The sequence below is a fragment of the Hyperolius riggenbachi genome, chromosome 5 (assembly GCF_040937935.1).
Source record: "Hyperolius riggenbachi isolate aHypRig1 chromosome 5, aHypRig1.pri, whole genome shotgun sequence".
NCBI lineage: Eukaryota > Metazoa > Chordata > Amphibia > Anura > Hyperoliidae > Hyperolius > Hyperolius riggenbachi.
Window position 1 is genome coordinate 279,800,758 of NC_090650.1, and position 22,008 is coordinate 279,822,765.

The 22,008-nt window shown below is 41.8% G+C and overlaps 1 long non-coding RNA gene across 1 annotated transcript in view; it reads right to left on the bottom strand.

Annotated features, from left to right (window-relative positions):
- Window positions 1-6,163: 6,163 nt before the first annotated feature.
- The window catches only part of LOC137517662 (uncharacterized), a 43,227-nt gene continuing 27,382 nt past the window's right edge, over window positions 6,164-22,008 (bottom strand). Inside the window, exons 2-3 of the long non-coding RNA XR_011020613.1 lie at window positions 6,754-6,842; window positions 6,164-6,633 (exon numbers count right to left, since the gene is read on the bottom strand). This is a non-coding gene — a long non-coding RNA (uncharacterized lncRNA). The remainder of the gene's footprint in view (window positions 6,634-6,753; window positions 6,843-22,008) is intronic.

A 22,008-nucleotide genomic window follows, 5' to 3' on the forward strand; every position in this document is an offset into this window, starting at 1 on the left:
TAGGTTGGGGGGTTAGAGGGTCTTCTTTCAGATTATAAAGTGATTGATAAAATTCAATGAATACATCTGCTATCTGCTGAGGGTTTATGTAGTTTTTATGGGTGATTTCGGTGAGTAATATTATGAATTCGGGCTTTAGCTTGTCTATTTTTTAATAATTTTGCTAATAAGGGCCCAGCTTTGTTACTCTGTGAATAGAATAACCTCTTAGACTGACGTATCTTAAAGGCATAATCTTGAGATAGGAGTAGTCTTAGATCATGTCTCAGGGTGAAAAGATCTCTTGCTATATGGGTAGCTTGGTGGGATAAGAGCAACTGTTTTTCCAGAGCTTGTATCTTATTACATAAGTCGTCTAGTTTTTCGTTTTTTTTCTGTTTTTGAATTGCTCCTAGCTTAATTAATGAGACATTATCCGGAGAGGTTAAGAGTGAATTGTTTAGACACCATAATCCTTTTCCTGAAAGGGGAGAGTGTAGTTTAAGGACTATAGAGACTGGGGCATGGTCGGACCATGATATCACTCCTATATCAGCTTTAGTGATTCTCTGGAGGGTATATTTGTCCAGAAGAAAGTAATCTATTCTTGATGGGGAGCCGTGTACTAGGGATTGGAATGTGAAATCTTTTTCTGTGCTATGGAGGGCACTCCACGGGTCAAACAGTTGTTCTTGGTGTAAGAAGTTAAGGATAATTTTAGGTTTATGGGTTTTCCCTGAGACATTATCTAATGAGGAGGTTGCGCATATATTAAAATCTCCTCCTATCACTAACGTACCTTTTTGGTGTTTCTTAATTGTTTTTAATATGGAGCGTATAAAGGATAATTGGCCTGTATTTGGAGCGTATAGAGTAAAAGTTTCAGCATCAATAGTGCATATCACAATCAGAAATCTACCTTGTGGGTCAGAGATTGATTTTAAAATTACCGCAGACAGGCGGTTATGAAGTGCAACTAAGACACCTCTCTTTTTTTTTTTTTTAATTACATTGGATATTCAGGAGGAAGTCTCTATGGGAGCAGCGTGGAGCTTTACTTCCAAAAAATGAGTTTCCTGTGCAAACAGGATATCTGCTTTGTTTCTATTGACCTCTTTCCACATCGCATGTCTCTTTTGTGGAGAGTTCAGTCCTTTGGTGTTAATCGAAAGGATTTTAATGCTCATTGGATTGGATTGCAGAAGTGATCCATAGTAGCAACATAATATTTAGTCGAGACCGTAGGATTGAAATATAGGGTAAATCAAGATATGCAATAAAATCAGCTGTTGGTAGGAGTAATAACATACATTGCTTAAAGAAAATAAGAAACTTAGAAAAACGATGAACTTTAACCGCAATAATAGCGGAGGCAGAGAGGCTATTTTCCTCTTTTGAGGTAAGCCTCTGATCGCTTGTATAAAAGTTAGACAGTTCTATCCGTAGAAGGTCAAAAGAGCAAGATCTTTCCCAGCTTAAAGGGAAGGTCCAAGCAAAATAAAAAAAATGAGTTTCACTTATCTGGGGCTTCTACCAGCCCCATGCAGCCATCCTGTGCCCTCGTAGTCACTCACTGCTGCTCCAGTCCCCCGCTGGCAGCTTGCCGACCTCAGAGGTCGGCAGACCGCATTGCATACATTTTTACGCATTCCCGCTAGTGCAGGAACATTAACACATACATTTTTACGCGTTAGTGGTTCAATGCGTACATTTTTATGCGTTAAACCACTAGCGCGTAAAAATGTATGTGTTAATGTTCCTGCACTAGCGGGAATGCATAAAAATGTACGCAATGAGGCCCGCCGACCTCTGAGGTCACAAGAAAAGTGACTACGAGGGCACAGGATGGCCGCATGGGGCTGGTAGAAGCCCCAGGTAAGTGAAACTCATTTTTTTATTTTGCTTGGACCTTCCCTTTAAGAAGCTGATTGCCAATCCATCTGCGGTTTGCTTGTTGTTTGGGGCTTGTAGGTAGACCTCTCGGAAGGTTTATCCTCAGGTTTAATGTTCCACTGGTCTAGTAGTCGTAGCAATTTTTCTGGGGACGTGATGTTGTGAGTGGAACCTCCTCTATTAACGATCAGCTTTGTGGGGAACCCCCATTTATATTGAATCTGTTGGCTTCTGAGGGCTCTGGTAATTGGTTGTAATGATTTACGGAACTGAAGGGTGTATTTCAAAAGATCTGGAAATAGTAGCACTTTAGTAAAGGGCTCAGGTAGCGTGCTGAGTTTTCTCAATGCACCTAGAAGTAGATCTTTGGTCTCATAGTTGTGGATCTTTGCAAGCACATCTCTTGGGACAGAATCCGACAGGGATTTTGGTTTGGGGATTCTGTGTGCTCTCTCTAGGATAGTCGCGTGGTCATTCAGATCAGGCGCAATAGTTTTCATCAGTTTGGTCAAGTAAGGCTTCAGATCAGATGAGCTTACAGCTTCAGGAATCCCTCTAAATTGAATATTGCAGCACCTGCTGCGGTCCTCCAGGTCAGCTTATTTCATTTTGACCCATTTATTTTCTGAGTTCTGGGCTTCCATATTATCAACCATATTGTTGTGCTCTGTTGTTAATGCACTCAGTCTATCTTCGTTAAGTAAGACTCTTTCCCCTAGGGAGTCAACAGATCTCTGCAGGCTTGTGGAGAACTGTTTCATAGTAATAGTAAGTGATTGCTGTAATGTAAGGAGCATGTCTTTAAGATAGGTTTGTGTGACTGCTTGTTCAGTGGAGGGAATGCTGGCTATCTGGTTTGCTGGATCTGTTAGATTAACTTCCTCCCCTCCCTTTGCGTCACATACCTGCTCGCTGGCCTGTAGATTGGAGAGCCTGGGCCTCGATTTCTGCGGGCTGCTGGTGGATGAGGAGTGAATCTCCGGTGATGAGTCACCCTGGGAGGCTGGAAGGAGTGGTGCTAGCAGCGGAGGGAATTCATCTTGATTAAATGGTAAGGTTGCTGCAGCCGCTCGTGTCCCCGCTGTGTGCTGAGCGCCGCCGCCACCTTGGCCCTGTTTAACAGATCGTGCTCCCCGCTGTGTGAAGAACTCCATTAGTTTCTGAGGTTTCTGGGTCCCCTTCTTCCTCTTTTTTTAAGGTCTCCGGGTCGGCCTCCATGTTCGCCGCTTGCGGGGAGTATAAGTTTCGCGGTTAGCTGCCTCTTTGTGCCGCTTAGCTGAGCTGGGAGAGAGGAGCTCTCAGTCTATGCATCCATACAGGATGGCCGCCGGACACGCCCCCAGCATACACTCAATTTTATGTGTAGTGTACACATGTATGTTTATGTGTAGTGTACTACCAAAGAATAAAAAAGTTTGAAAACAGCAGGAAACTAATGTTTCACAGCACCATTGCTGATTTCAGTATCAAACTCTATCTTGTACTTATCACAAGAAAAGCAGACTTATCATGGGAAGCGCAATGCCGTACGCGCAATAAAAATTATCACACGATTGCTAAACTTTTCACGCGCAACAAGAGCACACAATGGTTTACGTGCGTGAAAAGCTTTAACACGTGATAACTGTGTTACCACACTTTAGTGAATCGAGCCCAAGGTTTTAAATTATCAACTTGGAAAGAACTAAGGAGGAAAAGTGAATTGCCTGTGCGCTATTATGTAATAAAAATTTGCACCCCTAAAACAGAGCTTTGAACGTGTACACTTAGAGGGAACCAGAGACGTTGGGGGAAAGGTTTTATACATAGCTGGGGCTTCCTCCAGCCCCATAAGCCTGGATCGCTCCCACGCCGCCGTCCTCCGCTGCCTGGATCCGCCGGTACCGGGTCCCGTCATTTCCACGAGTCGGCCGGCGGACGCGGCTAATTGTCCACATCACAGGGGCTCCCTCCATATACCTACGCGTGCGGCTGCATACTGCGCAGCCGCATGCGTAAGGGTATAGAGGGAGCCCCTGTGCATGCAGACAATTGGTCGCATCCGCTGGAAGTGACGGGGCCCGGTACCGGCAATACAGGAAGCGGAGGGTTGCGGCGTGGGAGCGACCCGTGCTTATGGGGCTAGAGGAAGCCCCAGGTATGTATAAAACCTTTTCCTATTTTTCCCTATCCTTCCTCTCTGGTTCCCTTTAATACATCATTAAGGCTGGCAAAGAAAAATATCTTTCATGGTTCAAATTATAACTGTTTATTCCCAGCTATAAATTAGGATTTAAAATTTGGCCAAAACATGTAAGATTTTTTTTTCCTTACTTGTCCCATTGAATTATTAATAAAGTATATTGTTGTACGCATTCTGTAGATCCTTATATCAGATTACCTGTAGATGTCTACTGAAGCTAGGAGCTTGCCCCATATAATTTGCTTTAAAGAGAAACTCCGACCAAGAATTGAACTTTATCCCAATCAGTAGCTGATACCCCCTTTTACATGAGAAATCTATTCCTTTTCACAAACAGACCATCAGGGGGTGCTGTATGACTGATATTGTGGTGAAACCCCTCCCACAAGAAACTCTGAGGACCGTAGTACTCTTGGCAGTTTCCTGTCTGTGAACCTTGTTGCATTGTGGGAAATAGCTGTTTCCAACTGCCAAAAAAGCATGCAGCAGCTACATCACCTGCCAACAGTAACAATGTCACCATGTAATAAATGTCAGAATGTAAATCAGGGATTTAAAAGATTTTACAATAGGCACACACTGACTAAATGATTTATACATAATTATTGTAAAAATGAAGCACTTTTTTATTACATTATTTTCACTGGAGTTCCTCTTTAACCTGTACTGAGTAATAAGATTTAAATTAAACACATGAGGTAACTTCAGCTGAACATTACATAGTTATCGTGCCATCAGTTCCTCTCAGAAGCTCACCATTTTCTTCTGACAATATTCCCTTTTAGTTCTGACAATATTTTGTCAGATCTAAAATACATCAGTTGCTGTCAGTAAAATATCAGTTGCTGTCAGTTATAGCTGAGAGGAAAACTGATGTACCAGGTAATGTCCATGTTTCCCTATGGCTCAAGTGGGCGATGTTACAGTTTAACTGTGTGCTGACCAGAAAGCTGTTATAGGTAATGGCCATTTTCAAAATGGAGGACAGAGAATTCTATTGATCACAGTGGACAAACAGGACGCAGGACAGGAGAAAGACACTGAGGAGTAGACTACATGGAAGGTAAGTATGACTTGTGTATGCTTATTTTGACTTTTAATTTTCAGTTCAGGTTTTCTTTAAGGATCTGCAAATGGAGCCGATTATTTTCTTGGTTGGAAAGAATCAAACAAAGGTGAGGGGGGATTACCATACAAAAAACTTTTATGCAAGGAAAAAAATAGTTGTCAAACTGCTAAACAATTACAGCTGTAAAATATGTAAAATATATGAGTCAAAGATACGTTTTGTTTCTGTTAAATTCTTCACAATTTTGCTATGGGAAGTGGTTTACCTTCACTAGCAATGGGTCAAAAGGACATCTAACTAACTAGTCACCTTAGTAGAGTGAAGACTGGACTAATGAAACAGAGATCTAAACTATGCCAGTTTGCTGTAAAATTAGTTAAATATAAGGCAAGCTGCTTTTTAGGCAGATACATCTTCTCAGCACTATAATATTCCCACTGTATCACCATTACAATAAACACACAATTCTTCTATTTAATAAACTGGGAGACAGGGCATTTTTCATTTTTACTTCTTCCCTTTTTGAACTTTTTAAACATTGCGAGAAACTTGTGAGTGACACATCCATTCTGCCATCACTAACCTTGTTTTGCAATATCTGGCAGCCCTTTAGGCTAAACAATTGCAAAGTGCTATACTTAGTCTTTTGTAAATTAAAGCAAGGACTTCACAATGTATGTACAAATTCCACCTCTTCCATCCTGTTTCCATAGATAAGGTATTTTTCCACTCATATTTTAAATGTCACAAGGAATACAAAAGATGCAATTTATTATGAATGAATTTCCATTAACTTCTCAGCCTCCATATCAAGCTGGATGATACAACGAAAGAATATGATTTGTTTTATCGGAAAGTGTTTTATATTTAGTATTATACATTTCCCACATATTAACCACATTTACATTCCCAGGCTTTTTATTTTCCTTAAATGCCGAAAAAATATGACATATATTATGTGTAAGTATTTGCTATGAGAAATTAGAGGAGCATCAGAACTGTGGAAAATAAAGTAATACTTTATTTTAAATACATGCATGTGTAAAATAAAGGTTTTTTTTGTGATTACTATTGACGGGTTGTAGTAGGTTAGCAAGCTTTAGATAACCTATTTTCCATATACAGTAAAACTCCTTTTATACTGTGTTTATTTACTGTTGTGCATGGCATTTATGTATGGCATTAGTGAATTATCCATTCTGTAAAATACTGCTCCCACCCTTTCCTTCCGTTTTTTATCGTATTATTCCCCTTAAAATGCATTTAGAATAAAATAATTCTTAGCATAATGTACCAGCCAAAGAAAGCCTAATTGGTGGCAAAAAAGGTATAGATCATTTTGTTGTGATAATTAGTAATAAAGTTATTGGGGAATTGAAGGGAAAAGTGCTGAAATGTGAAAATTCTTCTCGTGCATAAGGTGAAAAATACCCGTAGGCTGAAATGGTTAATAAGACCCAATAGGATATCACAGGCAAAGCATGTTTCATTCATGGTGACTTTCTTCTACCTGGTGTAAAGGCAAAAAAATGATTATCATTTCTATATGTTTGTCATAAATGATCTAACTTAACCATTTTTAATCTCATAAAATAAAAATATAAAGTGCAGTTTGGGCACTACAGATTACCTTTGTGTCCTTATCGCTGGAAGAAACTATTGCAAACAGTTGAAAAGAGTTCAATTTCTTTACGTAGAAAAGAAAGCAATCAATTCACACTACAGACAGAAAAGTTAAAAAAAGAGCATCAAAACAATTGTATATGCATGAAATTGTGCAAAATGTATCCCATTTTTTTTATAAGAATCATTCATAGTACTTATTTAGCTTTAGTGTATGAGGGGAGAGTCATCAGAGCTCCTGCATTGTATTATTCACTGCTACTGATAAAAAAGTTTGATCTGGCTAAACAAACAAATAACACAGCAGCAGTGAATTACATATGTGGAACTCTATGTGGAATTAAGACTTTTCATTGTGTGCTGTGCTACAGTTTTGGTCCACTTTAAAAGTTACACAAAAATGTTTCTTATCACTTCATGATTTTTGCAAAAGTGGAATCAGTCAATTTAGAGCAAAAATTATTTTTTGTGTGTGAATTTTTAACTGTTTGTTTCTATGACAGGAACGTGATTTATGTTATTATGCACTTCTGTATACTTGGTCTTTTGCTGTATTTGATATTTTTTCCCTGTAGCAAAGTGTACTTCAATTAATAGCAAGGCAAAGGCAGAGTAACCTTTAATATTCACAATATTATGGTTTATAAGGGAAGGAATGCCCTCACATAATATATTCCAGCAGAAACCATGATCATTGTTCAATAAACTTGGAGCAGAGATCTATCCCTCCATATGTAAAGGTAATGTACTTGTCTCCAGGTCTAAACAACCTATATACTGTAGTAATAGTAATGCGCAACGTGAAGCAACTGTCAAGCTCTGCTACCTACTTTTTACTTTGATTTCTTGATATGCATGTATTTATATTCCTTGGGTTGTTTTTCAGGTTGGTATGTATACAGCAATTCATTTACTTTTTGTGACTGCTATGAGACCCCGTAGCATGTGGTGACACACATGGGGTCCAGGATTGTCTGTATGCATGCTAATTTATGCAGTTGGCAACAAAAATGTTGTCATCATCAGCAGAAAATAAAGATGAATACATTCTGGGCACTTCCATCAGATTGCTTTGAAAGCAAGTAGCCCTATGCATCATCACACTGTTAATTCCTCTCTGTTTACTGTTCTCGTCTGATCCGTCATACATGACATAATTTTAAAACTGTCATATAATAAAATACTTCATACAGGTTTATAGTAGTATATTGTACATAATCTAGCAAGCTCACAATATACATTATTACAGCTTTGAGTTTGAAATGTGAGCCTTCTTTTGCAGAACTAAGGAAAATCTGAACATGATTAATTAACATTGATTGTCTTAGACACAAATCAACTAGAGTTACTCTAATTATTAGGCGAAAGATGCTTAAACATTGCTTGGGATATGTGAATCTGAGTGAATAAAGGTGTCATATTTCATGCTGCTCAATGTGTGTTATATGCTGCAGTCTGCAGTCCCACTAATAATAATTAATGATGGAATAGAACTGTAGGATAGAAAACAGCTGTGACTAAAGAACATTTCCTTGTGCTGACACTTATCCCACTATAAATATATGAAATCAGCTAATCTGAAAACAGGCAAGGGGAAAAAAAGTTTATTTAATTGCAGTCACAGAAAAAAAAGAAACACCTGGCTTATTTGTCTGCTTCTTAAATGTCATATGCAGTCTATGGGGTCTGCGGGATGAGCTAATTTAGGTATAACCTTTGGTCTCTTTAGAATATTTAGCGCAAAACAATAACGAAATCCTCTAGGATAGCTTTCACAAGGTAGCATAAAACATAAAGTTTGCATATTACATTAATAGCAGACAATGCAATTAGAGCAACATCGACACTAACCATGCACCATACAGCATTAGCTATTTATTTGATTTCTCAAACAATCAATATATCTCCTGCATTGGAAGTCAGTCATGGAGTACTAATCATGTTACTGCCTCACTCCATTTAATTCCATTCAGTTTCCAGTAGAAATCTGTTTGAAAATCAATTGAAATTTTGCCACCACTAGCTTTAGATTAATTGGGGCAGTGCAAAACTATGCAATTGTTGATTACCTGCTGCTGTTTCTCATGCTTAACTAACCTCTCCTTTCCAATAAAGTAAACAGAAATTAATCAAATGAGACCATAGATTGTGCAGCATGGTGGCCTAGTGGTTAGCACTCCTGCTTTGCAGCGCTAGGTTCTTGGTTTGAATCCAAGGCCAGGGTACTATCTTCACAGAGTTTGCATGTTCTTCCTGTGTCTGCGTGGATTTCCTCTGCGTACTCTGGGTTCCTCCCACATCCCAAAAACATACAGATAAGTTAATTGGCTTCTCCCTAAATTGCCTCTGGACTATGATACATACACTACATGATACATACATATGACTATGGTACGGAATAATTTGTGAGCCCCTCTGAGAGACAGTTAAGTGACAAGATATATACCCTGTACCATGCTGGGGAGATGTTGGTGCTATATTAATACTAAACATTATTAATAGATTAACCTATTTTGGTTCCTGGACGTAGAAACTACGTCCAGGAACCATGCGCGCTACCGTGCGCTCCCGCAGCCGATCGCACGCGTGCACGCGCGCTCCCGGCCTGCAGTTCGTTAGCCAGGCAATCAGTGAATCGGGCTATGGTGCCCGATCACTGATTCCTCTCCCCCGCTGAAAAAGCGACAGTTTCTCTCGGAAGCTGCGCCTTTTCTGGCTGTTACCTCCCCCATGCATCGCTCTAAGTGTGTGTTATGCTTAGAGTGACGTCATGTAAACAAACTCATGGCTGCCATCTTGTGGCCAAAAAGTAATGCTACAACTAAAAGTAAAAAAAAATGAAAATCAACACACATTTACATTATAAACCTATTGTTTACCTCCCACCCTCCCATAACTACCCAAATAAAATGTTTAATATAAAAAAAAAATTACAATTAAAAAAAAAAACATGTAAATATTTACCTAAGGGTCTAAACTTTTTAAATATCAATGTAAAGATGAAATATTGCTATATTTTTTTATTTTAAACTTGTAAATAGTGATAGATGCAAAACGGAAACAATGCACCTTTATTTCCAAATAAAATATTGTCGCCATACACTGTGATAGGGACATAATTTTAACGGTGTAATAACCGGGACATATGGGCAAATACAATACGTGAGTTTTAATTATGGAGGCATGTATTATTTTAAAATTATAATGGCTGAAAACTGAGAAATAATCAATTTTTTCCGTTTTTTTCTTATTCTTCCTGTTAAAATGCATTTACAGTAAAGTGGCTCTTAGCAAAATGTACCACCCAAAGAAAGCCTAATTGGTGGCGGAAAAAACAAGATTTAGATCAGTTCATTGTGATAAGTAGTGATAAAGTTATAGGCTAATGAATGGGAGGTGAACATTTCTCAAGTGAAAACGACGGAACGCGAATGGGTTAAAAAAGAAAAATTTGAGAAAATTTTGGTAGGTTCTAAAATTGATGTTGCTTTGAATCACATAGCTATTCTTCTGACAAAAATAACATAGGTAAGGGGTTTGAAATGTCAGTATGTCAAGATCCATTTTGCCTTCCCCTCCACCCCTCCTCTCAAATACAACTGGCTAAAAGTACTGGAAGGAATAAAAAGTGTCTGGAAGTTGGCCAGTCTTAACTGACTTCCACAAAATTAGTCCTAGAGTGTGGTATACTGTAGATATTACTTTTTAAACCCTTCCTGGAAATCAGTTAGTAATGGGAATGTTTAATGTACTTTATTCAGTGTTGTAATGTACTTTATTTAGTGTTGCTGAAAAAGTGATTAGTAATCGTGCTAATAATAAAACATCAATAAAACTAATAATAACCATAGTATTATATCCCACAAACACAATTTCTAGCTTGGATACTTGCAGCATTTGGACTCTACTAACCTCTGTGAACTCCAACATCACTCATCTACTGCAAAAAGTGTTAATGGCTGGCACCTAGATTGTAATGTTTGGGTTTTTCATAATAATCTATGCAAATATTCTAGCCTAAAATAAGCAACTCCATGTGGCTATCAACCGAACTGAGTGATGATGATCTTATTACTCTAGAAATCTTAAATTTGGTAAGAGATGACTCAAACAGATTTGAGAATGGTGCTGATAGTGGAAAAAAATGGTTTATGTGCTAGATGAAATTGACCTAAAGTCTCTATGTACTTTCTTTAGATTAGTCAGGAATCATTCCCATTTATTCATATTAAATCATTTCAGCTCTTTTGTTCTTTTATAGATATAGAAAGAGAGTCTCTTTACCGCACATTTATGTTTTACCTTATAACTGTGGAAGGAGCCATATTGAATTCAACTAATTCAACTAATTTTCTGAATTATTGCAATGGAAACATTTGATAGCCAGTGGTACTTTAAATTAGCCACAGAGTCTTTCCAGCTAGGTATATATTTCATAATGTATACATTTCAAACAGAAATATATATGAGGTTCAAGAAACCTTCTTTCTGCTTCTTCACAATTTTAAAGAAACATAGATAGCCTGCCTCAAAAGAATAAGAATAAGCAGAGACATGACCATGTAATAAAAATACTCATTGTGAAGATATTAACATTTATATGCTTCAAACTGAAAGGTCTATAACAAGGTAGTTCCCATTGCAACCTTGTGGAAATAGGAACTCTAGAAAAAGCACGAGAAGAGAAATACAGAAATAGAATGTATAGAGGTGTAGCAACAAACTAAATAATGTAGCTTTTGAAATGAAATAAACTGGAGCAGGAAACACAAAGAGTGGCAGAGGGAAGGAAGGAAAAAAGATCAATACACATCTAAAGTCTTTACTGCTACCTTAGTAATGCAGATGAACATGGTCATGGATGGGAACTGAAAACTGCAGAGATGCTTCAAAGCAAAACTGCTTTTAACAAAAAAGGAGAGTGGTATTTTTGCCTTTACGTGTATCTGAATTAACAGGTAACAAAGTGAGACAAAATGAGACAAATAAAATTTGCATCACACTTTTCTCCTGGTGGAGTGCCAGAGCTACAGGCACTAGGATGCGCACTATTGGCAGTGGCAGTGTTAGGGAGTCTTGACCAAGGTCTTCTGGTATTTGCTTACTGATCAGGAAGAGCCGAGATTCAAAACAAGGTCTCCTGTGTCAGAGGCAGCGACCTTAACTATTACTGTATCTTGCCACAGCAAAACCCAAATACACAATATTAATCCTACCTGAAAATGTGTTACCATGTTTTCATTGCAATGGTTATAAAACCAGGGCTATAAATCACAGTTCTTCTGAAGTCAGAAGTTGGAATCTCATTCATAACTAATTACAGTTCATAAGGTCATGAGTTGTGTGTGAGATAACACTACTGTATGCAGGAAAACAGATAACAAGTTCAATAGCCTTTGAGCTAAATAAACATTGGAACTGAATAAATATTAAAATTGCAATTGTGCAAGAAAGACAGTTAAAACTACATACATAACTAGATTTTTTTACCTTTAGAACCAAATTACATGAAAAAAAACGACACTTGATATAGATAGAAACATAAGTAAATATAAATTAAGACGGAGCTTGTTACAGTTCCAGAGTGCAACAGCAGGATAGGCGAGAGACTCTATATCTGCTTATGAAAAAAGGAGGAAAAATATAACAAGGTGAACATAAAAAAAACAGTGCTGCTATGTGACAAGGTTTTAGATAAAGACATTGCATTTTGACTTCACATCCACTCCAAACTGACCCTGTTGTGAGAGAGATATAAAGGGTTGCTGTATTTATTTCCTTGTAATGCTATCCTGCTGACATTTGTTTTCATTAGTGCCTGAATAACACACCTGTAAAGGTCTTACTGTAGTCAGGACACATAGTCAACATACTTGTTCTGGTTGTTCTGGTTCAGTACCTCAAATAAAACCTGAAGTGAAAGGGATACAGAGGCTGACATTTACTTAATTCTAAGCAATCCAATTTGCCTGGCTGTCCTGCCGTCTATCTCTAATACATTTAGCCAAAGACCCTGAACAAGAATGCAGATGAGAGGTTTCTGATAAAAAAAATCTGACAAGATTATCTGCATGCTTGTTTCAGATGTGGGATTCAGACATTACTGATGCATGAAAGATAAGCAGGGCTGGTATTGCTTAACTGGAAATAAATATGGCAGCCTCCATATACCTCTCATTTCAACAAATAACATAGCAATAACATTATACAATGTCAAGAGCTTAGCATTAGCAAATATGTAATGCAGTTAAGCAGGTAAAGGTTTGGGTACAGGTTGGTAAGCACGTAAACAGAATATACATTCATATTTTTTTCAAATTGATGTCTGCTAAAGTTTATTAATCATTTGTGCAAGTGGAAAAAGAAAAAATGCAAATAGTAGAGATTTTTTTCAGTAAATCTGTTTGGTTTCAGATCTAACATTTTAAAATAACCCATTCAAATAATATGAACACAAGTGTAATCAGAAGCAAAAAAAAAATAGCATAACGTTATTTGGAAATGTTTAAGATGAGGGAGATGGATTACAGATCCCAATAACAAGAAAATGTAAGTCTTCAATAAGAGCGGTCAGACAAACCCATCTACCTTGTTCATCTAATTTCACACATTTGATTTCATACCTCAGTCATTGATTTGCATAATAGAATAGGCACTGCAATGGGATAGGGTGAGTGACAGCTATGTGCAGCCCATGTATCCCAAAGCTTACAATGCCTACCTGCAATGGAAGAGAAGAAATGGGTTTCCTGTACACAAATATGCCTGGGTTATGGAGAGAAAATGAGAGATATATGTAAATACCTGAGACCTTTTATGAGAGTCACCAAGTCAATGCACTCTCCATAATAGGAAAGAAATAGGTTTCACTGTTAATATTTATCATGGAGAAACATAAGTGAAGAATGACATGTGAATCTGAGTACTCTCTCTTACAAGGTTTTACAGCTATTTTTTCAGATTATATGTTCTACTCTGGTGCTTCTCTGTTGTATATATTGAAAACATGTAAATTACAGAAATGTAAATCTAAAATTTACAATGAAATGGCATTTTAGTGTGATCCCTTCACACTATAAAAACATCCCTGCTAGTGAATTCACCAGGGCCACCCACAATTCTTCCAAAGTTGTTAGTTTTATGGGACAAGGTTGGTTGACTTACCAATGGAAAGTACCAAACATAAGTATCATGGTGCCCATTAGGCATTAACAATACAATCAGTCAGACAATCAATCTTTCTGATCAGCAGCATAATAGATCGGAATCTATTGGTCGTGTCCACTAACAGCTGAAAACCCGCTGACCAACTCTAAATTAAACCCTTAATGATGGCTTTAGGTTTTGCAGTAACACCCCCCCCCCCCCCGTATTTGCAGACCATTTTGTCCCCAATAATTAGCAGCAATGAATCAACCCAAGGGAGTATTGGCACTTTTACAACGGGTCCTTAGGTCTGGGATCCACTTGCAGCACTTGCTGACTGCCAACGATTAGCAAAGTGCTTCAGGAGGGAAACCCTATGGGGGTGTGGAGAGGATGGGGTGCCAAGACACCCTATTGGAGAAAAAGACACAAGAAACAACGGGAGCCCACATAGTGTAGTTTGCTTTTAGTTGAAGCAGAAGAAATGTAATTAACAGGATGGCTACTCACAAAAGTGCAAGGGGGCAACCAACCCCTGGAAGCAGGTGGAGACAATAAACCCGACTCTACTCAAGGTGTCCAGATAGAGCTGGATGTTATTATTATTATTATTTTTTATTTATATAGCGCCAACATATTCTGCAGCGCTTTGCAAAGCACAATAAGACGACAAGGGGAACATAGATATACTAACAAATTGTAAAACAGAGTTCCAAGCAGCACAAATATTGTGACAAAAACAGTAAACATTAGGAGGAGGCACTCTCCTTGGTAGAAAAGGTCTGTTTGTTAGGACTGTTTGGTGTCAACTAAGTGAGGCCAGGGAGGACCCTTCCAACCTCAGTGGGGTGGTTTGTGGGTGTAACAATACAAAAGGGGTAAAGAGGCACCCAGGTATAGATAAAACTAGGTTAAAAATACTAAAAATGTAAAAGATGAGGTGGCTTATCTCAGTAATGACAGTTACATACGGCAAAAGGTTTATTTAACACAGGCAATGTGTTTCGTGGTTCTAAACCCACTTCCTCAGGCCAATAAAGGTTCCAGGGATAAAGTCAACCAGTAGCATTGAATGCCTATGTGTGAGGTTTCACTTTCAAAAGCATTTTGGTAGTGATACCGGGGTGGTCGCATCAGTGATGCAGAGCCATAATCATGATGGTTCTGAGAATCGCGGTCAAAATCGCAGACTTCTGAGATTTTTTTTTTCCAACTCCATATAATTAGTTAAGATTATTACATCATGTCAGTCCTGTGAAATACATTATGTAAGGATTATGTAGGCTACACATTATGTAGGGATTATGTAGGCTACACAAATCACTGACTGTATCCTCCTTGTCACAGACTATAATTTAGGTGCTAAAGGAAACCATGTCCCATGGCTGGCAGCATTAATTCCCATGTTGGCAGGTGCGTACCTACAAATTATGCTCCCCCCCCCCCCCCCCCCAAAAAAAAATGTAATATCTCCCTTCCTATGTGGTGGCCTAGCCACGCAATATATTATAACCCTCTTGCCCCTCAATATATTGTTACTGAAAGGTGTTGTTCTTAAGTTTGAAAAGAGTAATATTCACGGAGATGGATTACCTTCAAGGCAAGCCCTGTATAGGTGGGGGGGAACTTAGACCTATAGTACAAATCAGCAGAGATCTTCAAATACAGTGTAATATAATAAACAGTCTGTAAAACTTTACCACTGTGATGATCCGCTCGGCTGCCTGCGCAGGCAGGCAGCTTTTTGACCACTGTTCAGGTCTGCATTCTGCAGGTCTCTGGAAGAGAGACTTTTTGTCAGTTTTGCAGCTTGCTGCTGCTGAGGAATTTGCATACGTTTGTCATGCAAATTGCCTAGCCACTAGAGATGTCGTGAACCGCCGATTTTCGGTTCGCGAACCGGGTTCGCGAACTTCCGCGGAAGGTTCGGTTCGCGGAAAAGTTCGCGAACCGCAATAGACTTCAATGGGGAGGCGAACTTTGAAAAATAGAAAAAATTAAGCTGGCCACAAAAGTGATGGAAAAGATGTTTCAAGGGGTCTAACACCTGGAGGGGGGCATGGCGGAGTGGGATACAAGCCAAAAGTCCCGGGTAAAAATCTGGATGTGACGCCAAGCAGCGTTTTAAGGGCAGAAATCACATTGAATGCTAAATTGCAGGCCTAACGTGCTTTAAAACATCTTGCATGTGTATACATCAATCATGGAGTGTAATTAGAGTACTGCTTCACATTGACACACCAAACTCACTGTGTAAGGCACCGCAAACAGCTGTTTGTGTAGTGACGTCCATGCTGGACTAGTGCGCAACATGGCGAGATTGCTCTTCCTCACTCAGTGATGTCAGGTAATGTGTGACTTCTTTCTCAACTTTCCATGGCATTGTTAAAAAGCTTACGTTTTGTTTTCAAATTACATTTTCTACTTGCTGTGTACTTGTTCAGTACCGCTACAATGAGAATCCTGTGGAGGTGGGCAAGTCTGCCATTGTGACCCCGGGTAATGGCCGGGGAATGAGGGGTTTGAATCCGGTGTGGAGCCTGAGCAACGGCTACCACTGCACATCCAGGCAAGGAGGGCAGCAGGCAGGCAGGCATGCACGCCCGCCCTGAGGTAGTGACCAAAAATAACAATACAGGTAGTGTTGAGCCGAAATTTTCGAAATTTCGCGTTACTATAATTACGCATGCGAAATTTGCTATTACGATGCGAAATTATGGTAGCGTAATTGCCATTAAAATCGTAATTGAAAATACCGTAAGCGTAATTTTCAACGCGTAATTTCGCGTTTCGTTCATAACGTAATTTTGTATTAAACCATAACGTAATTTTGCGTTAAACCATAACGTAATTTCGCATTTCTTCGTAATTTCGCGAATTTCATAATTACTTGTTAGCAGGGTTGCTCGCGAATTTTCGCCAAAGGCATTTTCGTCTACATGGCAAATTTTGATGCGAAATATCACTACATGGCGAATTTTACATGCGAAATAGCATTCCGTAACGCGAAAATGACGCGAAAATTAACGCTTACAGTAATATGAACTATCGCAAAATTACGTTATGTAACTACGCTTACAAACGGTTGCATGCAAGGCAAACGTAATTTTGCAATACCCACTGTAATGAGAAAATTACGCTTACGCAGAATTTCGCGAAATCCTTCTTCATTACAATTATGTACTTACGGCCATAAACGTAATTACACTAATTACGCGAAATTTCGCGAAATCGTAATTAAGTCATTACGCTCAGGAGGACCTTTTGCGGCCCTAATTGTCATGAATCAACTTTAAATCCTTTAACGGGAATCCGTTATGGCGGGCAAAGATGACACCACATTCCTTTCACGAGAACCATATAGAGGCGGGCAAGTCTGCCATTTTTGACCCCGGGTAATGGCCGGGGAATGAGGGGTTTGAATCCGGTGTGGAGCCTGAGCAACGGCTACCACTGCACATCCAGGCAAGGAGGGCAGCAGGCAGGTAGGCATGCACGCCCGCCCTGAGGCAGTGACTCAGGAGGACCTTTTGTGGCCCTAATTGTCATGAATCAACTTTAAATCCTTTAACGGGAATCCGTTATGGCGGGCAAAGATGACACCACATTCCTTTCACGAGAATCATATGGAGGCGGGCAAGTCTGCCATTTGTGACCCCGGGTAATGGCCGGGGAATGAGGGGTTTGAATCCGGTGTGGAGCCTGAGCAACGGCTACCACTGCACATCCAGGCAAGGAGGGCAGCAGGTAGGCATGCACGCCCGCCCTGAGGTAGTAACCAAAAATAACAATACAGGACTCAGGAGGACCTTTTGTGGCCCTAATTGTCATGAATCAACTTTAAATCCTTTAACGGGAATCCGTTATGGCGGGCAAAGATGACACCACATTCCTTTCACGAGAATCATATGGAGGCGGGCAAGTCTGCCATTTGTGACCCCGGGTAATGGCCGGGGAATGAGGGGTTTGAATCCGGTGTGGAGCCTGAGCAACGGCTACCACTGCACATCCAGGCAAGGAGGGCAGCAGGCAGGAATGCACGCCCGCCCTGAGGTAGTGACCAAAAATAACAATACAGGACTCAGGAGGACCTTTTGCGGCCCTAATTGTCATGAATCAACGTTAAATCCTTTAACGGGAATCCGTTATGGCGGGCAAAAATGACACCACATTCCTTTCACGAGAATCATATGGAGGCGGGCAAGTCTGCCATTTGTGAGTGACCCCGGGTAATGGCCGGGGAATGAGGGATGGAATCCGGTGTGGAGCCTGAGCAACGGCTACCACTGCACATCCAAGGAGGGCAGCAGGCAGGCATGCAATACAGGACTTTGAGGCCCTAATTGTAATGAATCAACTTTAAATCCTTTTAACGGGAATCCGTTATGGAGGGCAAGTCTGCCATTGTCACCGCGGGGAATGAAGGTTAGATTCTGGCCCAAAGTGGGAGCCTGCTGAGACCCATGCTGTAGCTGCCCTGACCGTGCTTTGCAGACCAGGCATCTGTGGTCAGATGGACCCTTGACCCAGCGGAAGACAAACCAAGTCGAAAGCATTTGCTAAGAATGTTTTACGGAGGGCAAGTTTTTTTGCCCTTTTTTTAAATTGTTTGAAAATGATAGATGGTTGTATTTTTAAATTGTTTGAAACTTTAGATGGTTGTATTTTTAAATTGTTTAAAAGTGTATCCATTCAAGTGCAAGTTATGCACTGACTGTCAGGTATAATGTGCAGTCACAGATGCAGTGAAAGGTATGCAGTGACTGCAAACAGCCGTTTGTGTAGTGACGGCCGTGCTGGACTGGCGCGCACCATGACGAGAGTGCAGGTGATGGTGGCTTTTCAGCCCATATGCTCACCCGGCTGATGTAGCTGAATGACAGAACAGTGACTGTCCAGCTGATCAAATTTGGTCTGACCACAATGAAGCAACGACCTTATTATCTTTTGTGTGCCACCGCCACCCGAGACACTCAAATAGCCGGCGGTCATTGCTTCATTGTGATGCGCAAGCCCCTTCACCGTGGCAAGGTAATGATCATGAAGGGGGATGGGCACATGTACACACACCAGAAAAATTAGTGTAGCTAGCAGCGGCCTTAAAAATTCAGGAATCCGCCTAGAGTCCTGGACCCTGTTGGTGGTGGCGGAGAAGGCAGTCAAGCGGCCTGCAGGCAGAGATGCTGTGTGTGGGGACTGACTTAGTCTTCGGTCGTGCAGTAGCCCTCCGTGATCCATTCCTCATTCATTTTGATAAAGGTCAGGTACTGAACACTGTCGTGACTTAGGCGACTTCTCTTCTCAGTAACTATGCCTCTAGCTGCACTGAAGGTCCTTTCTGACAGGACGCTTGTGGCAGGGCAAGAGAGAAGTTGTATGGCAAATTGGGACAGCTCTGGCCACAGGTCAAGCCTGCGCAACCAGTAGTCCAAGGGTTCATCGTCGCTTTTCGCAGAGTCTACATCCACACTCAAGGCCAGGTAGTCGGCTACCTGCCGGTCCAGGCGTTGGTGGAGGGTGGATCCGGAAGGATTATGGCGAGGTGTTGGACTAAAGAACGTCCGCATGTCCGACATCACCCTGAGATCGCTGGAGCGTCCTGTCCAAGTCTGCGTGGACTTGGGAGGAGGAGGGTTACTGCCAGTGGTACCTTGATTGCGTTGTGCCGCCACATCACCCTTAAAGGCATTGTAAAGTATCATTGACAGCTTGTTCTGCAAGTGCTGCATCCTTTCCGCCTTTTGTTGAGTTGGTAAGAGGTCCGCCACTTTGTGCCTGTACCGAGGGTCTAGTAGCGTGGCAACCCAGTACAGGTCATTCGTCTTGAGTTTTTTGATACGGAGGTCCCTCAACAGGCTGGACAACATGAAAGAGGACATCTGCACAAAGCTGGATGCAGACGCACTCCCCATCTCCTCTTGCTCTTCCTCAGTGATGGGACGCAACTCCTCTTCCTCCCCCCCAGCCACGAACAATACCACGGGAACATGGAGCAGCAGAAGCCCCCTGTGATGGCTGCCGCGGTTGTTCTCCTTCCGCCGCCTCTTCCTCCTCCACAGAAACACCTTCCTCATCATCACCATCATCAGAGTCTGACTCCTCCCCTTCTCCACACGACTCCTCTTCTTCCTCCTCCTCCCCCCTCTGTGCTGCCGCCGGTGTTGTGGAAACATCGGGTTCGTGTGTAAATGGCTCCCACGACTCCTGCTGCCCTAACTCTTCTTGTTCACGCTCCTCCACAGCTGTATCCACCACTCTACGCACGGCACGCTCCAGGAAGTAGGCGTAGGGGATAAAGTCGCTGATGGTGCCCTCATCGCGACTCACCAGTTTGGTCACCTCCTCAAAGGGCTCTATGACCCTGCATGCATTTCGCATCAGTGTCCAGTTGTTGGGCCAGAACATCCCCATCCTCCCAGATTGTGTCCTTGTACTGTAATTATACAGGTACTGGGTGATGGCTTTTTCCTGGTCTAGCAGGCGAGAGAACATCAGCAGGGAGGAATTCCAGCGAGTCGGGCTGTCGCAAATCAGGCGTCTCACCGGTAAGTTGATTCTACGCTGAATCTTCGCAAAGCGTGCCATGGCCTTGTAAGAGCGCCTGAAATGCCCACACAACTTCCTGGCCTGCTTCAGGACGTCCTCTAAGCCTGGGTACTTGGACACAAATCTTTGCCCGACCAGATTAAGCACATGTGCCATGCAGGGTATGTGTGTCAGGTTTCCCAAATTCAACACAGCAATAAGATTGCTGCCATTGTCACACACCACGTTGCCGAGTTCAAGCTTGTGCGGGGTCAGCCATTGCTCCACCTGTTTGTTAAGAGCAGCCAGGAGAGCTGCTCCAGTGTGACTCTCCGCTTTCAGGCAAGACATGACTAACACTGCGTGACACCGTCGTACCTGGCATGCAGCATAGGCCCTGGGGTACTGGGGCTGTGTAGCTGGAGAGGAGATGGCGGCACCAGCCAAGGAGGAGGAGGAGGAGAATGACGACAGCGAAGCGGTGATAGCAAGTGGAGAGGAGGTGGCTGGAGGCCTGCCTGCAAGCCGTGGAGGTGTGACAAGTCGGTCCTCTGCGCAGCCACGTACTCCCTGCTTGCTGCCATCGGTCACCAGGTTGACCCAATGGGCTGTGTATGTAATGTAGTGGCCCTGCCCATGCTTGGCAGACCAGTGGTCAGGTGGACCCTTGACGCTGTGTGCCAGAGATGACACCACTTGCCTCTCAACTGCACGGTCGAGTTTGGGTATGGCCTTTTGTGAAAAATAATTATGGCCTGGTATCTTCCACTGCGGTGTACCAATGGTCACAAACTTACGGAAAGCCTCTGACTCCACCAGCTTGTATGGTAATAGCTGGCGAGCTAATAGTTCCGCCACGCCAGCTGTCAGACGCCGGGCAAGAGGGTGACTGGCAGACATTTGCTTCTTCCGCTCAAATGCTTCCTTCACGGACAGCTGGGTACTGCTGTGGACAGAGGAGAAGGAACCGCTGAAGGGAAGAGGCGGTGTGGAGGAGGATGGCTGTGAAGGTGCAAGGGAGAAAGTGGATGAAGACGATGCACCTGAAGGAGGAAGAGGAGAAGGAGGGTGGCTTGTCTTTTGAGGGGTGCTGCTTTTCCTCAGGAGTTCTTGCCATAGCTGTTTGTGCCATCTCTCCAGGTGCCTTCGTAAGGCACTTGTCCCTACGTGAGAATTGGCCTTTCCACGGCTCAATTTTTGCTGGCAGAGACAACAGATGGCTTTGCTCCGATCTGAGACACACACGTGAAAAAATTTCCAAATTGCTGAACCCCCCTGGGGTGATGGCGCTATGGTGGCATCAGCAGCTGACGTTGAAGGGCATGTTGGCTGGCTGGCCATAGCTGGTGATACATGGCGCCGGACACTGCCCCCAGCTGTTTCTGAGGACGAGCTCCCTCTGCTTCTATCATGAAGTCGTCTCCTCCTAGTCCTCTCTGACTCCTCCTCTGAACTGTCCCCCTGGTCATCTCCTCTACCAGGAACATAGATGAGGTGTTCTGTGTTAAATACTCAATCACCTCCTCACGATTTTGGGAAGTGATGGCACGTGCCTTCTTCTGAGCACTGTATTTTTGGCCAGGTCCGCACG